The sequence below is a fragment of the Rhinopithecus roxellana genome, chromosome 8 (assembly GCF_007565055.1).
Source record: "Rhinopithecus roxellana isolate Shanxi Qingling chromosome 8, ASM756505v1, whole genome shotgun sequence".
NCBI classification, from domain to species: domain Eukaryota; kingdom Metazoa; phylum Chordata; class Mammalia; order Primates; family Cercopithecidae; genus Rhinopithecus; species Rhinopithecus roxellana.
In genome coordinates, this window is record NC_044556.1 from 48,995,986 (window position 1) to 49,014,405 (window position 18,420).

Sequence of the window (18,420 nt, forward strand, 5' to 3'; positions counted from 1 at the left end):
ACTGCAAGCTCCACCTCCCGGGTTTACGCCATTCTCCTGCCTCAGCCTCCCGAGTAGCTGGGACTACAGGCGCCCGCCACCTCGCCCGGCTAGTTTTTTTGGTATTTTTTTAGCAGAGACGGGGTTTCACTGTGTTAGCCAGGATGGTCTCGATCTCCTGACCTCGTGATCCGCCCGTCTCGGCCTCCCAAAGTGCTGGGATTACAGGCTTGAGCCACCGCGCCCGGCCTACATGCTGTCATATTGATGAAACTTGAAAACATTATCTCAAGTGAGAGACGCTAGACATACCAGGCACATATTATATGATTTTCTTTATATGAAACAACCAGAATAGCAATATCCAAAACCACAGAAACAGGTTAGTGGTTGTTTAGAGCTACAAAATTGGGGGCAAATAGGGAGTGACTGCTATTTTTTGGGAGTGCATGATTAAGATGTTCCAAAATATCAGTGGATTAGAGAACAGAAAGCATGCAATATCACAGTGTGTTAAGTGCTCAACACAGGTATAGCTGTTTGTCCTGGTGGGATGGGCATCAGAGTTGTCAAAAGATGCTATGTGGAGTGAGCACAATTATAATTGAAACTAGAATGTTCATGTTTTTCTCTAATCCAGAATGGGATCTAGTTGCTGACCTCACTAGAGAATCTGTGTTTTCCTGTCAACCTCCTCACTGCATTCTTGACCTCCTTGTTTCTCAGGCTGTAGGCGCTGGAGTTCAATGCTGGGGTCACAACACAGAAAAGCACAGAGACTAGGATGTCTATGTCCAGGGAGCACCCTTCTCTGGGCCTGTCATAGTTGAAGTGGTGTGTTGCAAAGAAGACCACCACTATGGTGATGTGGGAGGCACAGGTAGAGCAGGCCTTGCTCCTGCCCTGAGCAGAGGGAATCCTAATGATGGTAGAGATGATAAATATGTAGGACATTGCTGTAAACAGGCAGGGGCTCTGGCCGGTGGTGGCCCTTACCACGTGGAGCACAGACTCATTGACACAGGTGTCTGAGCAGGAGAGCTCCAGGAGCAATGGGATGACACACAGAAAGTGGCTGATTGGGTTGGGTTTACACAGAATGAATGTGGCTGTCAGTGCTGTGTGTGTTCCAGAATTGATCAGCCCACACATCCAAAACCCAGTTACCAAACAAACAGACCTTTCCACTCATTAGGAGCTTATATTAAAGGGATGACAAATGTCCACACAGTGGTCATAAGCCATGGCAGCCAGCAAGACACCCTCAGTGCTGGCTCATGATGCAAGGAAGAAGACCTGGGAAAGGCAGCCCTCGTAGGAGTTGATCTTATTCTCCTGGAAGAAGTTCACCAGCATGACTGGGATGGTGGTAGACATGTAGCAGATATCCAGGAAACTCAGGTTGCTGAGGAGATGATACAGTGGAGTGTGGAGGGCTAACTCTGGTGGCCACCACTATGGGCATGTTCTCCCGCAGAGTATCAGGTAAATGACCAGAAGGACCAGGAAGAACAAGCCTTGTAGGTTGGAGAGGTTGGAAAATACCCAAAAGATGAATTTGGTGACATATGTTTGATTGCTCATTTCAACTGCTGTCACAGCTACAAAACAAAGAAAAAAGAAACCACAGTGAGAATATACTGAGAACAACCTCAAATGGGTTTGTAAATGTGCATGGCCATGTCTAATAATGTTGGACATAGATCAGCCTGGGTAGGGATGACATGTAGGGTTGCCCTCAGGGAACTAACACTTCTCACCCTATATGACTACACACGTCAGCTCATTTTTTCTTTTTATTATTTTTAATGTTTATGGTTTTGGGGGTACAGGTGGTTTTGGTTACATAGATGAGTTCTTTAGCAGTGAATTCTGAGATTTTAGAGCACCCATCACCTGAGCAGTGTACCCTGTACCCAGTGTGTAGTCCTTCATCCCTTACCCACTTCCCAATCTCCCCACTGAGTCCCCAGTGTCCACTGTATTACTCTGTATGTTTTTGCATCCTCATGGCTTAGCTCACACTTATAAATGAAAACATACAGTATTTGGTTTTCCATTCTCAAGTTACTTCACTTAGAATAATAGCCTGCGCTCCATCCAAGTTGCTTCAAAAGACGTTAATTTATTCCTTTTTATGGCTGAGTAGTATTTCATGCTGTATATATACCACAATTTCTTTATCCACTCGTTGGTTGATGGGCACTTAGGTTGGTTCCATATCTTTGCAGTTGTGAATTGTGCTGCTATAAACATGCATGTTCATGTGTCTTTTTCATATAATGACTTCTTTTTCTTTGATAAATACCCATAGTCGGATTGTTGGATCAAATGGTAGATCTGCTTTTAGTACTTTAAGGAATCTCCATCTGTTTTTCATAGTGGTTGTGGTAATTTACATTCCCATCAGCAGTGTAAGTATTCGCTTTTCACCACATCCACTCCAACAGCTATTGTTTTTCGACTTTTTCATTATGGTCATTCTTGCAGGGGTAAAGTGGTATCTCATTGTGGTTTTAATTTGCATTTCCCTGATGATTAGTGATGTTGTCAGCTAATTTTTTTTTTTTTTTCGGAGTCTTGCTCTGTCTCCAGGCTGGAGTGCAGTGGCACAATCTCGGCTCACTGCAACCTGCGCCTCCCGGTTCAAGCGATTCTTGCCTCAGCCTCTCGAGTAGCTGGGACTACAGTCATGCCTGACTAATTTTTGTGTTTTTAGTAGAGATGAGGCTTCACCATGTTGGCCAGGATGGTCTTGATCTCCTGACCTTGTGATCTGCCCGCCTCGGCCTCCCAAAGTGCTGGGATTACAGGCATGAGCCACCGTGCCTGGCAAGTAATAAAACAAATTTCATTACAAAAATTTAAGAACATGCAGAAAGCTATAAATAATTCATTCATCTGCAGAATCAGTCAGTACTACCTTTCAGTGTATTTCATGGTAGTTTTTTTCATTTTACATACTTCTTGATTGCTGTAGCTTTAAAATATTAACAATTTTTCCAAATTGGGAAAGAAGAACTGAAACTACCTCTCTACAAGTATGGCATGATCATATATAGAGAAAATATCAAATAATCTTCTGGAAAACTACTAGTGCTAATAAGCAAATTCAGCAAAGTTGCTCACACCACAATCAGTTGCGTGTTTGTATACTAGCAATGGCAATTCAAAAAAGAAATTAAGACGTTAATTCTACTTACAGTATATCTAAAAGAATTAAGTAGTTAGAATAAATCTTACTAAGGAGATGAAGAACTTGTACACTGAAAACTACAAAACATTGTTGAAATAAATTAAAGAAAAACCTAAAGGAAATATATCTTACGTTCATTGATAGAAAGACTTAACATTGTTAAGATATCAATACTATCCAAAGTGATCTACAGATTCAATGAAATCCATATCATATTCCAGCAGCCATTTTCACAGAAATGTAAAAGCCCATCCTCAAATTTTATGGAATTGCAAGGGACCCTGGATAGCCAAAATAACCTTGAAAAGGAAGAATAAAGTTGGAGGATTCATACTTCCTGGCTTTGAAACTTACTGTAATGATACACTAAACTGAAACAGTATGGTATTGTAATAAGAACAGTCATAGACTGATGGGATAGACCAGAGAGCTCAGAAATCAACCTCCACATATATGGTTAATTGATTTTCAGACTTGCATGTCAAGTCTATTCAGTGGGGGAAAGAACAGTTTTTCCAGAAAATAGTCCTAAGAAAACTATATATCCACATGCAAAAGAATGAAGTGGGGCCCTTAACTTACACTGTAAACAAAATTAACTCAAAATTGATCAAAGACCTAAACATAAGAGCTAAAACTGTAAAAGTCTCAGAAAAAAATTGGGGACAATCTTCAAGTCATTGGATTTGGATTTGGATTATTATTTCATAGAAATAACACCAAAAGTACAGACAACAAAAGAAAAAGTAGGTAACATTTACTTCGTTGAAATTAAGAAAGTGTCATCCAAAGGATGCCATCAATAAAGTAAAAAGGCAATCTGTAGAATGGAAGAAAATATCTGCAAATCAGAAATCTAGTAATGCATTAATATTCATAATATAAAGAGCTCCTACAACTCAACAACAATTATAAAAAACCAACCAATTCAAATGTGGACACAGGACTTGAATAGACATTTCTCCAAAGAAGATACACAAATAAGGGCATGAAAAGATGCTCAACACCATTAGTCATTAGGAAAATGCAAATCAACACTACAATGAGATACCAGTTTTTACTTATTGAAATGGCTATAATAAAGAAAATGGAAAATAACAAATATTGTAAGATGGTACAGCTGCTTTAGAAAACATTTTGACAGTTCCTCAAAAGGTTAAACATAGAACTACCATATGATCCAGCAATTCTGCTCCTAGAAATACATCTGAAAGAATTGAAAGCAGGTACTCAAACAGATATTTGTACATCCAGGTTCATAGCATCCTTGTTCGCAATTGCCAGAAACAACCCGTGTCCATCAGCAGATACAAAATGTGGTGTACATACAACAAATGGTTATTTAGCCATAAAAAGGAATGAAATTTTGATGTATACTACAGCATGGATAGACCTGGAAGACGTTATGCTAAGTAAAATAAGCCAGATGTGGAAAGATAAATATTGTATTGATACTCCACTTATATGAAATACCTAGAACACGCAAGTTAATGGAGACAGAAAATAGAATAGAGGTTACCAGGGGCTTCAAGGTGAGTTGAAATGGGGAGTTACCGTTTAATAGGTACAGAGTTCGTGTTGAGGATGATGAAAGAGTTTTGGTTATAAATAACAGTGATGGTTATACAATATTGTGAATGTATTTCATGCCATAAAATTGTATACTTATAAATGGTCAACTAATAAATATATTTTACCACAATTAAAAATAAATGACAAAAAATTATGACATTCGTTTCTTAGGGATACATTGTGTTTCATCATATGAAATAAATTGCATCTCCTTTTTGATTAAACATTCAGATTGTCTCCATTCCCTATAAATGCTGTAATTTCACACATAAATATGAGCATCTCCGATTATCTCTTCAGAAAAAATTTTAAGTCTCTGTTTTGAAATATACTAATTTTTAAAAATCACTTCGGTCATTTATCTTTTCAGAGAGTAAAAGGTATAAAAATTTTAAATTAAACATGTACTTGGATATTTTACCTTATTAAATTATATTAATCCAAGATTTATCCTCAGCCCAACATTACATATTTCTTGAAAAAAAGTTGATAGAATTACCCACTTTCTATTAAGCTATCATAGGCTCACAATCATTTTTATGAACTGTAATTTTCTCATCTTTTTCAATCTTAGAGAGGAGGTGATATGTTGGAAAAAGTGGGCTCTTGAATCAGATAGATGTGGATTTTAAAATCCTGTTTCTACTGGTTACTATTTCTACCATCTACTAGGTGTGGATGGTGGATGAGTTAGCTGACTTCTTGCTTCCTCAGTTTGCTCGTTACATTCTGATCTTATTCGTGCCTGTATCAGAGTTGCTGGAAGAAGTAATATGAGATAAAATAATGTGCCTTATACTTAAGAGGTATTCAATCACCTGAAGCTGTCAATGCTATTATTTTGTAGTCCATGTAAAGTATTTCAGGATAAAATATTTTCTTCGACTCTGCCTTCCAAATTTTACAAATACTGTCATTTCTCACCACCATCACTAGTGATACCCCAGTCCAAGTCACCATTTTGTCTTGCCCAGACTCCTGCAACAGACACGAGCAAGCAGTTTACAAAATAATATATTTAAATGCCAATAACTTAGGAAAAGATGCATCAACATCAGGTAAATGCAAATACAAACAATGTGAAATAGGAGCAGTTAGGATATCCTTACCTCATTCCTGATCTTAGGGGGAAAGCATTCAGTATTTTACCATTTTACTAGCTGTAGAGTTTTGTTTAGATGTTGTTTATTTTATTTTTTAAGTTTAACTTTTATTTTATTTTATTTTATTTTATTTATTTATTTATTTTGAGATGGAGTCGCGCTCTGTCACCCAGGCTGGAGTACAGTGGCACAATCTTGGCTCACTGCAACCTCTGCCTTCTGGATTCAAGCGATTCTCCTGCCTCAGCCTCCTGAGTAGCTGGGATTATAGGCACACACCACTGTGCCCAGCTGATTTTTTGTATACTTAGTAGAGACGAGGTTTAACCATGTAGGTCAGGCTGCTTCAAACTCCTGACATTAGGTGATCCACCCGCCTTGGCTTCCTAAAGGGCTGGGATTACAGGCACGAGCCACCTGCAGGTAAACTTACACATAGGTAAACTTGTGTCATGGGGGTTTGTTGTAGAGATTATTTGTCACCCAGGTATTAAGCTTAGTATCCTTTAGTACGGATCCTCCTTTTTCCTGATCTTCTTTATCTTCCCAACCTCCACTCTCCAGTAGGCCCCAGTGTCTGTTGTTCCCCTCTATGTGTCCATGTGTTCTCATCATTTAGCTCCCACTTAGAAGTGAAAACATGTCATATTTGATTTTCTGTTCCCGTGTTAGTTTGCTAAGGATAATGGCCTCCAGCTCCATCCACGTTCCTGCAAAGAACATGATCTCATTCTTTTTATGGTTGCATAGTATTCCATGGTGAATATGGACCACATTTTCTTTATGCGGTCTGTTATTGATGGGCATTTAGGTTGATTTTATGTCTTTGCTATTGTGAATAGTGCTGCAATGAACATATGCATGCGTGTGTCTTTTTTTTTTTTATTATACTTTAAGTTCTAGGGTACATGTGCATAACGTGCAGGTTTGTTACATATGTATACTTATGCCATGTTGGTGTGCTGCACCCATCAACTCGTCAGCACCCATCAATTCATCATTTATATCATGTATAACTCCCCAATGCAATCCCTCCCTCCTCCCCCCTCCCCCCTCCCCATGATAGGCCCCAGTGCGTGATGTTCCCCTTCCCGAGTCCAAGTGATCTCATTGTTCAGTTCCCACCTATGAGTGAGAACATGCGGTGTTTGGTTTTCTGTTCTTGTGATAGTTTGCTAAGAATGATGGTTTCCAGCTGCATCCATGTCCCTACAAAGGACGCAAACTCATCCTGTCTTTATAATAGAATGATTTCTATTCCTTTGGGTATATACCCAGTAATGGGATTGCTGGGTTAAATGGTATTTCTGTTTTTTATGTGGCCAACAATCATGAAAAAAAGGCTCAACATCACTAATCATTAGAGAAATGCAAACCAAAACCACAATGAGATACCATCTCACACTAGTCAGAATGGCTATTATTAAAAAGTCAAAAAATAACGGATGCTCTTGAGGTTGTAGAGAAAAACAGACACTGTTGGTGAGAGTGTAAATTAATTCAACCATTGTGGAAGACAGTGTGGCGATTCCTCAAAGATCTAGATGTTCCTTAAAAGTTAAAGAAGTTACTGCCTATCTCTTCTTTACTAAGAGTTTTTATCATGAATAGGTGTTAAATTTTGTTAGGTGATTTTTCTGGATCTTTTGAGATGTATTTTCTTATAATCCTTCTGGGACTCAACTTGTATATATGTTAGATATTGTACAATAGTTGTCTGATACTCTGGGATTTTCTTTTTGTTTTTTTACTATTATTTTTCTTTGTGTTTGGGTCTGATGATTTCTTTAACATATTTTCAAGTTCACTGATTCTTTTTTCGGCTGATGAACCCATAAAAGGTGTTCATCTTCATTCCTTTTTATTTTAGCATTTTCATTTGATTTTTCTCATTGTTTCCATCTCTGCTGAAATTATCTGTCCGATCTTGCATGTTGCCTACATTTTCCTCCAAATTCCTGAACCTGTTAATCATAGTAATTTAAAATTCCCTGTCTGATAGTTTTCATATCTCTTTAATATCTTAGTCTGGTCTGATGTTTGCTTTGTCTCTTCAGACTGTTATTTTCTTACCTTTTTGTATGCTTCATAACTTTTTGCTGAAATTGGAAATGTAATATAGGACAGTAGAGAATGAGGTAAAAACACTTTTTTGGCTTGGACATGAGTATGTCTCTTCTTCTGCTAGACCTCTAGACCTCTAATGTTGGAGCATGTGCTAATCTAGTCAGGGGTTGGGCTAAATTTGGAGTTTGTGTTGAGGTGTTTACCCTCAGTGCGCTATAGGCTTCAAATTTCTCCAGTGGTATCTTGTGCTTAGGCCATAGCAAAGTTTGCCAAAGGTTTTTGTTTGTTTGTTTGTTTTAGTTTCTACTCCCTGCTTGTCTTTGGGTCTTCCCTTTACATAACTAACCCCAGAAATAACCCTTTTCCTAAATATTTTGAGATGTATTCCACTATTAATTTTACTCATTGATTGTTAGCCTGGCTACCAGGGAGAAGGGGGAAGGTGTTCTGTCATGTTCTGGGTAAGCTTCAGTCTTAGGTACTGTGACTGGGCCTTGCGGCATGAGTTTCACAGTGATCCTGCCCTTCGTCCAGCTATAATGCTGGGCCTAACACACGTTTCTGCCCCTCCCTGATGGGTCAGACTTTTTGGTCCCTGTCCCTTTCCCAGCTACAGTGAGTTTCCACAGTGCCCTGAGGTGACAGCTTTCTAGTTTTGCTTTGCAGATTGTGGCTTTTGTTCTGTAGGAAAAATATGGGAAATGGGTCATGGAGAAGTTTTGGCACTGACTGCTCCTCCCCCACCCTCCCCACACTGCAACATTAGGGAAGCTTTCTCAGAATACTTCTTGGTCTTCACTGTGAGCGTCTGGTGGAGTTCATGGTGGAAAAGCAAAAAGGTGCAAACCTTATGTCTATGGCCCCCAGGGACTTTGCCCACTCCTTAGCAATTAATTAAATTCACAAAAAAGCTGTGAGTCTTCTTGCCAGTTTTATGGCATCTGATGGCTACTGCCTCAGGTGAAAAAATGTTTAGGTCCTGTTTCTCCCTACATGCTTCTGATCTCCCCAGTTTTCTGTTTAGTCATTTGCCTTGCAATCTCACTTCCCTGATGGGTTCAAGAAAAGTCATGAATTCACATTATGTCCAGCTTTGTTGTTATAATGCTGGGAGCAACATTCTTCCAGCTGTCTAAACCTATGAGTCAAAAGTGTAAATCAATTCAGCCTCTCTTGAAAATTATTTGGCAGCTTCTAACAGTCAAACATAGTTACTTTATGATTCAGAAATTCCACTTCTAGGTATACACCCAAGAAAAGTAAGTGTATGTGTATGTGCATAGAAATGACTTATATAAAACTGTTTAAAACAAATTTCTTCATATAGCACAAACTAGAAATCAATGCTTATCAATAGGAGAATGGATACAAAAGCATGGTATATACATATGGGAATACCATATGGTAAATTAAAATAATGATACATATGAAAACATTGATAAATCTGTGATCTAAGACCCCAAAATAGATGCCCGTTTATCAATTAGGATGACCCAAGGGTTAGGAAAACAAAGTTAGTTTCCTTACTAGTCAAGCTCTGGGCCTGGCTGGCCTCACAAATTTCTAAATTTTTATGACTAAACTCTCTAACAAATCAGAGCAATTAGCTCTGATTTACAGCCCAGACCACTACAGCTCCGATTGGGCAGAAGGCTGGCCTTACAAACATTCTTCTCTGATAAGCAATTGCAGACCCAAAGCCAGTTTTACCCAGCTTATAGAGGCTACACACCAACCACCTTCATGGCCTACAGTTTACCTTTTGATGTAGAGTCAAATTTTATCTCATTTTAATGCTAAAGCTCTGCCCCCAAAGTGAACATGGGATGTACGTTAAATGTATATTTATCCATTATGCATGCACTCAACTCTCCTCATAAATATGTATAACTTTTCTTCCAAACCTGCTGAATATCTTTGATAGAGACCCTGGAAGGCATAAAACCCAACCTGTCCGTACCCTCTTTGAAGAGAGAGACCTTCAGTTCATGATGAAGACTTTCTCTTCCCAGCTTGCAAACAATTATTACCAATAAAGCTCTCCTTTCTGCTGTTTAGTCATCCTGGTGGTGTTTTGGATAGCAAACCTAAAATATATTCTTTTAAATGAAAGAAGTTAGACATAAAAAAAAATTGTGCTGTAGTTTCTATTTAAAAGAAGCTAAAAAATAGGCAAAACTAATCTCTGGTGATAAAGCAAGCATAGTAGTGTTAACGCGAAAACCAATCTCTGTAAAATACTTGAGGTTTATTCTGAGCCCATATGAGTGACCATGGGCCAGGGATTGTAGGTAAAATCATAAATCAATACATGAAAGGTATACTGGTTCAGCCTAAAGAGGCAGGATATCTTGAAGTTGGGGCTTATAGGTAATAGGTGGATTCAAAGAGTTTCTGATTGGTAATTGGTTGAAAGAGGTAAGTTTTGTCTAAAGGCTTGAAGACAGTAGAAAGAAATGCTTGAGTTAAGATAAGGGGGAGGGGGTTTGTGAAGACCAAGGTTCTTGTTATGTAGATGAAGCCTCCAGATAGCAGCATTCAGAGAGAATAGATGGCAAATGTCTTTCTTCAAACCTTAAAAGGTGTCAGACTCTTAATCAATCTTTCCTAGATCCATGAAAGACCTGGCTACAATAATGGAGATTCTCCAAGAATGCAATTTTTTTCCCCACAAAAGATGGCTTTGCAGGGTCATTTCAAAATGTTTCAAAGAAATGTATTTTGGAATAAAATATTTTGATTTCCTTCAGGGTCTGTTATCTGTCACATGATGCTGTCCCAGAGTCAGTTTGGAATTTGGTATCTTATTGCCATCAAGAGTCTAGTTTGTCGGTCTTGTGATCTCCATCTTAATGTTAATGCTGGTCAGTTGTGCCTAAACTCCAAAAAGGAGGGAGTATAATGAGATGTGTCCAATCCCCTTCCTATAATGGCTGAGAATTCAGTTTTACAGGTTCTATGGGGCCCCCTTGGCCCAGAGGGTATCTGTTCAGTTGGTTGGGTACTTAGGATTTTATTTTTGGTTTATAGTAATTACCTTTCTGAATGACATTTATTGAAAAGGAGCCTGAAGAAATTTTCTGAGCTGATAGAAATGTTCTATATCTTCATTTGGGTAGTGGTTACATTGTTGCATATATAGGTAAAAATTCAACAGCTTGTACACTTAAGATTTTTGCATTTTACTGTAAAGTAGAATTCACTTTTTAAAAATAAAATAAGGAGGAAGATAAAAGCGAGAGGCATTTTTCACACAATGTTTATTTTAGAATTGGTCAGACCTAAGTCCAATAAATTATAAGACCTCTTAAATATTTTTCTTTTTCTCATCTTTCTAATTCCTCTCTACCAGAATTATAGTTCAGTACTTTATTACCTTTTATCTGAGTTATTGCAACTGCCTTTAAATTGTTTCCCTGCCTACAGCCTTGCCCCTTCATGCATATGTAAATACAATTCATTCTCCTCATAATGATTAATTTGGGGGAGTCAGCCTGGTTGGTGGTCCTACGAACCCTGGAACACAGATGAAAAGCCATGTTCACAATGTATGTGTGTGGGGGGGTGTGTTTTATTGTGGAGGTTAGCATGTGTGAAAACTCTTTGCCGTAAGCAAAAAGATAGCAGGTCAGCATCCCATGCAATATTGGTGGCAGAAATTTCAAATAAAATAGGCAGCACGAGTCTGTCCAGCCAAGGGAAAGAAAACTCAAAAGACTCATATTGTTCTCATGTTTATAGGAGAAAGCATCTAGTAGGTCTCAAGATCCTAGTGAATTTCGCTGAGAGCTGTGTTTCTATTAGAAGAAGGAAGACTGCAGAGTTCTGAGTTTTGCTGGCAACCCCGTCACCTACAGCTGTGTCCCTAGTCCCTGGAGATTTCTGCTAGTTGCAGAGAGCTGGTAGGTCAACTCTGGGTGGTTCCACCAAACTCCATGACTAATCCTAAAGAGCCCGATTATTCTCACTTCGAGCAGAAGCTCATTAGCTACCCCAGAAGAGGTAGCAGAGAATCAGCTGCCTTTGGGGAATAAGACTGAGATGTGAGGGCTATGTCAGGCTTGGCCTCTGAGCAAAGTCCTTAGAAAAAAACCAGCTGAGTAGTCCTTCAATAGGGGCTTCAGAAAATAATCCCTTCCCTCATGGGGCAGCAGGAAGCCAGGCTTTGGTGTGAGAATGGATCCGGATTACTGCAGAGTATCAACAATGGCCCGTAAACCATATTTTAGGTAAGGGCAGATTAGAAGCAGGGAGTATGTGGAGGTAGATGCCTGGGTTTCAGAAAATCAGCAGCTCTGAGAAACTGATAAGAATCTACAGATTCAGGAATGCATGTGTACTCATGCACAGAATCTTCAATGTGCAGACGGTGCCTGACGTATAATGGCTTGATTTAGGATTTTTTGACTTTGTGATGGCGCAAAAGCCATATGCATTCAGTAGAAGCCATACTTTGTGTACCCATACATACAGCCATTCTATTTTTCACTTTCAGTACAGTGTTCAACAAATTACATGAGATATTCAACAGTTTATTATAGAATAAGCTTTGTGTTAGATGATTTTACTCAACTATAGCCTAATGTAAGTGTTCCGAGCATGTTTAAGGCAGGCTAGGCTAAGCTATGATGTTCAGTAGGTTAGGTATATTGAATGCATGTTTGACTTAACGGTATTTACTGCTTTTGATGGGTTTGTTGGGATGCAACCCCATTGTAAGTCGAGGAGTATCTGTGATTTCAACGGGATCATATAATGAGTCCTTTATAGTCCATGTTCCTCAGGTTAAAACATCTTTGTTTAGTTCAAGAGAGTAGTTTGAGAGCTAAAACCAGATCAAGTAAAATGGTCTGTAATTGAAGATGTACAGACGTAAAGATGGTTTTGGAGCTTGGAGAAAACCACTAAAGCAATAGTTTGTGGAAAAGGGGCCAAGTTTGAAGCACATTCAAGTCTATGGGTGGTGAGGACACCAAATCAGTTTGGGCAGCCTGAGTGGATGGTGGGGTCATTAATTAAAACAAGAAATAAATGAGGTGCAGCAGTTTTGGGAGAGAAGATAGTGGAGATATAAGTAATGTTGAGTGTTAGGTACCTATGGGGTATCCACGTGGAGAGTCTCAACAGGCAGTCTAAAATATAGGACTTGTCCTCAGGAGACAGGATATACCTATTCTAGGTGAGATTTGAGAGTCATTGCCTTAAAGGTGTCTGTTGAATCCATAGATGTATGTGGAATCCACCAAGGAGAATGGAGTAAGAAGAGAAGGCTAAGGTGGGACTTGTGATCTCTAAAATTTATAGGAAGTATGGTGTAAGATGTATCCAAGAAGTAGGTTTACTGATACTCAGCACTTCTCTAGGTTAACTGTAGGCATTGCTTTACAGTAAAGCAACATTCTATTTGGGCTGGGAATCTGCATGTCATCTCAGAAAATTTGTATGTAATGTGTGTACTATTGTTTGTTTTCTCTGTCAGTTACACGGTGACATGCATTTAACTCATGATATGGAAAAGGTAGACACAACAATCTCTTTTATAGGCAGATGTCTACGTTTATTCATAGAAAGAAATAAAATTCTTAATGAAAGGTAGCCCCACACACAAAAAAAACAGGGCCTGATCTGTGTATAACCAAATTGTAAAAGTGATTTTTAAATGTTCAGGGATTTTTTAAAATAATGGTTTCTGAAGCTGTACACACTGCTTATTTTACATGTTTTCAAATATGAGTTGAAGCCCATTCCTGAGAAACATACTCATGGATATAATATATATATTATGTAGAAACAGAACTGTAATAAACTTTTTTCTTCTGATTGGCTAGTCTTTTTGTGGGCCAGGAGGATGAAGTGAGGAGCAATGTCTATTTTATTTTCCATATTTTTCATGCTTATACTGTTTGCATAGGACAACAATGGTGAATTATCACCATCATCATCATCATCAAAATCCATCATTAACAAGCACCACTTATACGTAATAGCTTATGTGATACTCTAGATATTCGCCTCTTGGGATTTATACATGCTGTATATGAATGGGCAACCTCAGTCTCAAACCCTCTGCTTTATAGTAATGATCTTTTTTTCCCCACTGATAAGTGAGGATAGATTTCGTAGAAAAAAATAGATGGAGAATAAGTTTTCTTTGGTTAATTCTATGCACAAAATTGTCTAGCTTGAAAGAAATCTTGCTGAATTTAGTTTAAGGGAAGTGTTTTTCTTTATAGGTGAAGATAAGTTTATTATAACCCATCCAATCAAAAAATAAAACAAAACAAAACTCAATGAGTTACTTTGAAAAAAAACAACATTGTTACATACCTCAATTCAATCAGGTTACATACCTCAATTCAATCTATTTTTCAAACTAAATAGAAGTACACATTATATAATAAAAGCTAACCCTTATGGAATGTTTTGTTGACTAATTTTAGTAATTTATTCTCTTAAAGGAAACAGAATGGACATAAAATAAACCAGGGTAGTTGATGTAATTATGAAAATCCTGGGAACACATAAGAAAAACCACATACCTATTCTTACTTGATTTCAATAATACAAAGCAATAATTAAAATTTTAAAATCTAATTTTCATGTTGCCTAGTAAATTGCCTATATACTTAAAACATGGACACACACACAGACACACATACACACAAACACTTTCTCTCTCTCTCTCTCTCTCTCTCAACAATTAATAGCACTCAGGAGAATTTTTCTAATAGCAAGTCCAGAAGATTTGAGGTGTTTGTGGCAAAGTTAACTTGTTGCTATGGAATATAAGCTATTTTCACTTTGCCCCAGGTTACTATTTGTATACTTCCACATCATATGGGCATGAAGGACCACATGAAATATTCAGAGGTCATCAAATAGATGTGTATTTCTCAAACATTGATGTGTGTGCAAGTCAAGAGCATTTCCATGAGGTGAGATGGATGGAGGTCCCTTTCATCTCAAACAGTCCATAGCAGTGATGTTAAGGTTTACCTTGTTCTCATCCATTCAGCTTTGGAAAACTTCCTACACAATTTGTGATTACACAGTCAAGGCTGCCTAAAAGTAGGGCACTGTGTTCTCCTATCCACCTGTGCATGTTGCTAACGCCATCACTGTGCCTCCTATTTAATACTTGTTAAAAATGATATATGTGCCAGGAACTCTTCATGGATTGTCCCATTCATTCTCAAAGCAACTTGATAGGGTAAATACTATTATTAGACCTAAGAAAATTGAGGCTTTAAGAAGATGCACTGGTAGCCTAAATTCAGAGCCTTGATTTTGACCACTGAGCAATACCACCTCCCCTTTCCTGATATATGAATATCAGGTTACCTGCTCACCACTCTACATACTTGTTTCATTCCAAGTATTTCTTGGAAATTCACTTGGCCAATTTGTCAAAAATCAACTTGAACTGAAATTTCCCTTGGGCTTAGTTGGCCTGGTATCTATTCTTCGTCTTTTTTAGCCTTGAAACTTCTGGTTCACTGACTGAATGTAAGCTAGATAAGCAAGCATTTTACAATATTGAGAGAGTAACGGGATTCCATTACTGCAGATGTTCAAATGTTAGCTAGATCACTTATAAAAAAAGACTGACTCAAGTCTCAGGTGATTTAATTCTTACCATTTTTTTTCAGCTCTGAGATTCCATTGTTCTATCCATGTCATTACACAGGCAAAAACTTGGCATTATTAAGATCATGAAAATTTCATGATTGGATCAAACCTAATATATAAATGCACTCCTTAGTATTCATCCAACTTGAGAAAATCCCCTTTTACTATCTATGAACATCTTTTGGAATGGTAAATATTTCACTTGACTAAAAGCCTACTTGGCTTTGGGAGGTCGAGGTGGGCAGATCACTTGAGGCCAGAAGTTCGAGACAAGCCTGTTCAATATGGTGAAACACCGTCTCTACTAAAAAATACAAAAATCAGCTGAGCATGGTGGTGGGCGTCTGTCATCCCAGCTACTTAGGAGGTTGAGGCATGAGAATTTCTTGAACTGGAGAAGCTGAAGCTGCAGTGAGCCAAGATCATGCCAGGGTGACAAAGTGAGACACACACACACACACACACACACACAAGCCTACTTGGTCTGTCACAGATAGATAGATTCAACATTTTATTTATCATTTACATTTTAGAAAATTAATTTTGAAATACTTATAGATTCACAGGAAGTTATAAAGAAATATATAGGGAAGTTCCCTCATATTTTTAAAATGAAAATTATTGTGGGGTTTAAACATTTTTAAATAGCACATACTCACTGAAAAATTTATCTGAGTCAAAGACATATCAAATGAAAATGAAATATCTTCACCATCATACCAAAGTCTGCCCAGCACCACTATTCACGGTTTGGTGTATGTCCATTCAGTACTTCGTTTACATGCATTTATGACTAAGCAAATAAAAAAAGCCAGCTTCACCAACACTTCCAACATTCTTTCCATCCTTTCATAGCCCTCTTCAAAAGCCCTGTGATTGATGATAACAATAGCCCAAGTATAACGGTAGCTACTGTTTATTGAGTAATATGATATACCAGACACTATACCGGCTGCTTTGAACACATTATCTCATATATCTGTCATAATCTTATAGATTTTATTAGGGTAAGCAAGTGAGGAATTTGATGCTTAAGGCTGTACAACTACAATTACAACAGGCTAGAATTTAATCCTGTCCGTCTGACATTTAGAACATAATTTTTCCAGTTCACTGTCCTGCAAAAAACGTTTTGTGGACTAAGAAATAAAAAAAGAGGAGCAAATCAGGGAAATATCTACAACTTTTTAATTTCCTAAAAGTTAAACAAATTAGCAACAAAAAAGCCACAAACTATGAAAAGAAGTTAGTCATAAGATCAGTTAAACCAAGTTCTTGGATTTATAATTATAAAAATGATTTAAATGATCAGCTATTTTATTTTTCCACCAATTGCCCCTACCCCAAGGGAGCCCCAGCATCATAGTATGTAGTGTTTATCAGGCACGGATTTCTCAACATCTGCCTCTGCCTCAACCATGATATAGATTGGCGTTTCTTAACCTGTGTACTTAGTCTCAGCTTGGAGAAGAGGGTAACTCTATAGGGGTTCATAGAAAATTGCACTTCTTCCCCAGCCTATGACCTTAACAGCATAGAGCCACTGTCAAATTCTGAGCCCCCTCTCATGAACATGTATGTCAGAGTGAAGAAGGACTGGCCTCCAATGCCCTACCTATGAGAGGTGCCTCAGGGCCTTGACCCTGGCATCACAGAACCTGATACTCCTAATGGCATCCAAACTCCCTGTCTACTGAAGCTGAATAGAGACCCAAAGTTTGAGACACAAACACTGTTCACAAACAAGTCAGGTGGAAGTCAGGGGAACAGGAAAGATATAAAATAATCCACCACTTTAGTCAGACCTACAGAGAAGGAAGATTAAGAAGGAACATCTCAGCTGACCTCTGACGGGCATTTCTGTTCAGCAGTTCTGGTGCAAACATCTTAGAGACCTGAGGAAAAGATGAGCCTGTTGGGGCATATGTGTGGCACCATGGCCCTGTAAGAACAATGGTTCTGATGGAGACCACGTGGCACATTCTGCTCCGTTCCCAACCAGAGAGCATTCTTTCCCAATCAATCAGTAATTGCTAATGCAAATGATTGGGAATAAAATTATTTAGGAATAACCTCAAGGCTTCTTTTAAAATGGATTGTGAGACATATACACCATGGAATACTATGCAGCCATAAAAAAGGAAGAGTTCATGTCCTTTGTAGGGACATGGATGAAGCTGGAAACCATCATTCTGAGCAAACTATCGCAAGGACAGAAAACCAAACACTTCATGTTCTCACTCATAGGTGGGAATTGAACAATGAGAACACTTGGACACACCGGGGCCTGTCGTGGGGTGGGGGGAGGGAGGAGGGATAGCATTAGGAGATATACCCTAGAACTTAAAGTATATATAGATATAGATATATACTTTATATCTGTATATATCTATGGAATTGTGAGAGAAGTAAATCATTCACAAACTTCAGAGCTTGATTATTGCGAAGTTGTTTGTAACACACCTGGCAAGCACTGGGGTGTTACAACATGAAGATAAGAACTCCTGGTAGAGTGAACAAAAGTGTCCAAATAAAAGTGTTAGGAAAATTTAATTACATTTTCTTTAAACAAATTTTTGTGTGCCCCTGCTGTCATACTACAGTGTATCAAAGGAGAAATGTAACCCTGTGCTTTTTCCCTGAAAGTTATTGCTACGATCCTGCTTGTCAAAATTAGAGTAGGAGTAATACTTTATATTATACTGCATATTATGAACCATAAACATATTTTCCATTCATATTGCTTGAGGAATTCAGGCACCCACCAGGCTTTCAAGTAGATAATCTCTAAGGTCATTTCAACTCTGGTTTTATTATTACTACTTCAGACGTGAATAATGCAGGAAATGATGTTAAGCCTATGTCATTGCATAA

The 18,420-nt window shown here is 38.2% G+C and overlaps 1 pseudogene; it reads right to left on the minus strand.

The window, feature by feature from the left end:
• Positions 1-627: 627 nt before the first annotated feature.
• Positions 628-13,875, minus strand: LOC104678678 (annotated as a pseudogene).
• Between the last annotated feature and the right edge of the window lie 4,545 nt (positions 13,876-18,420).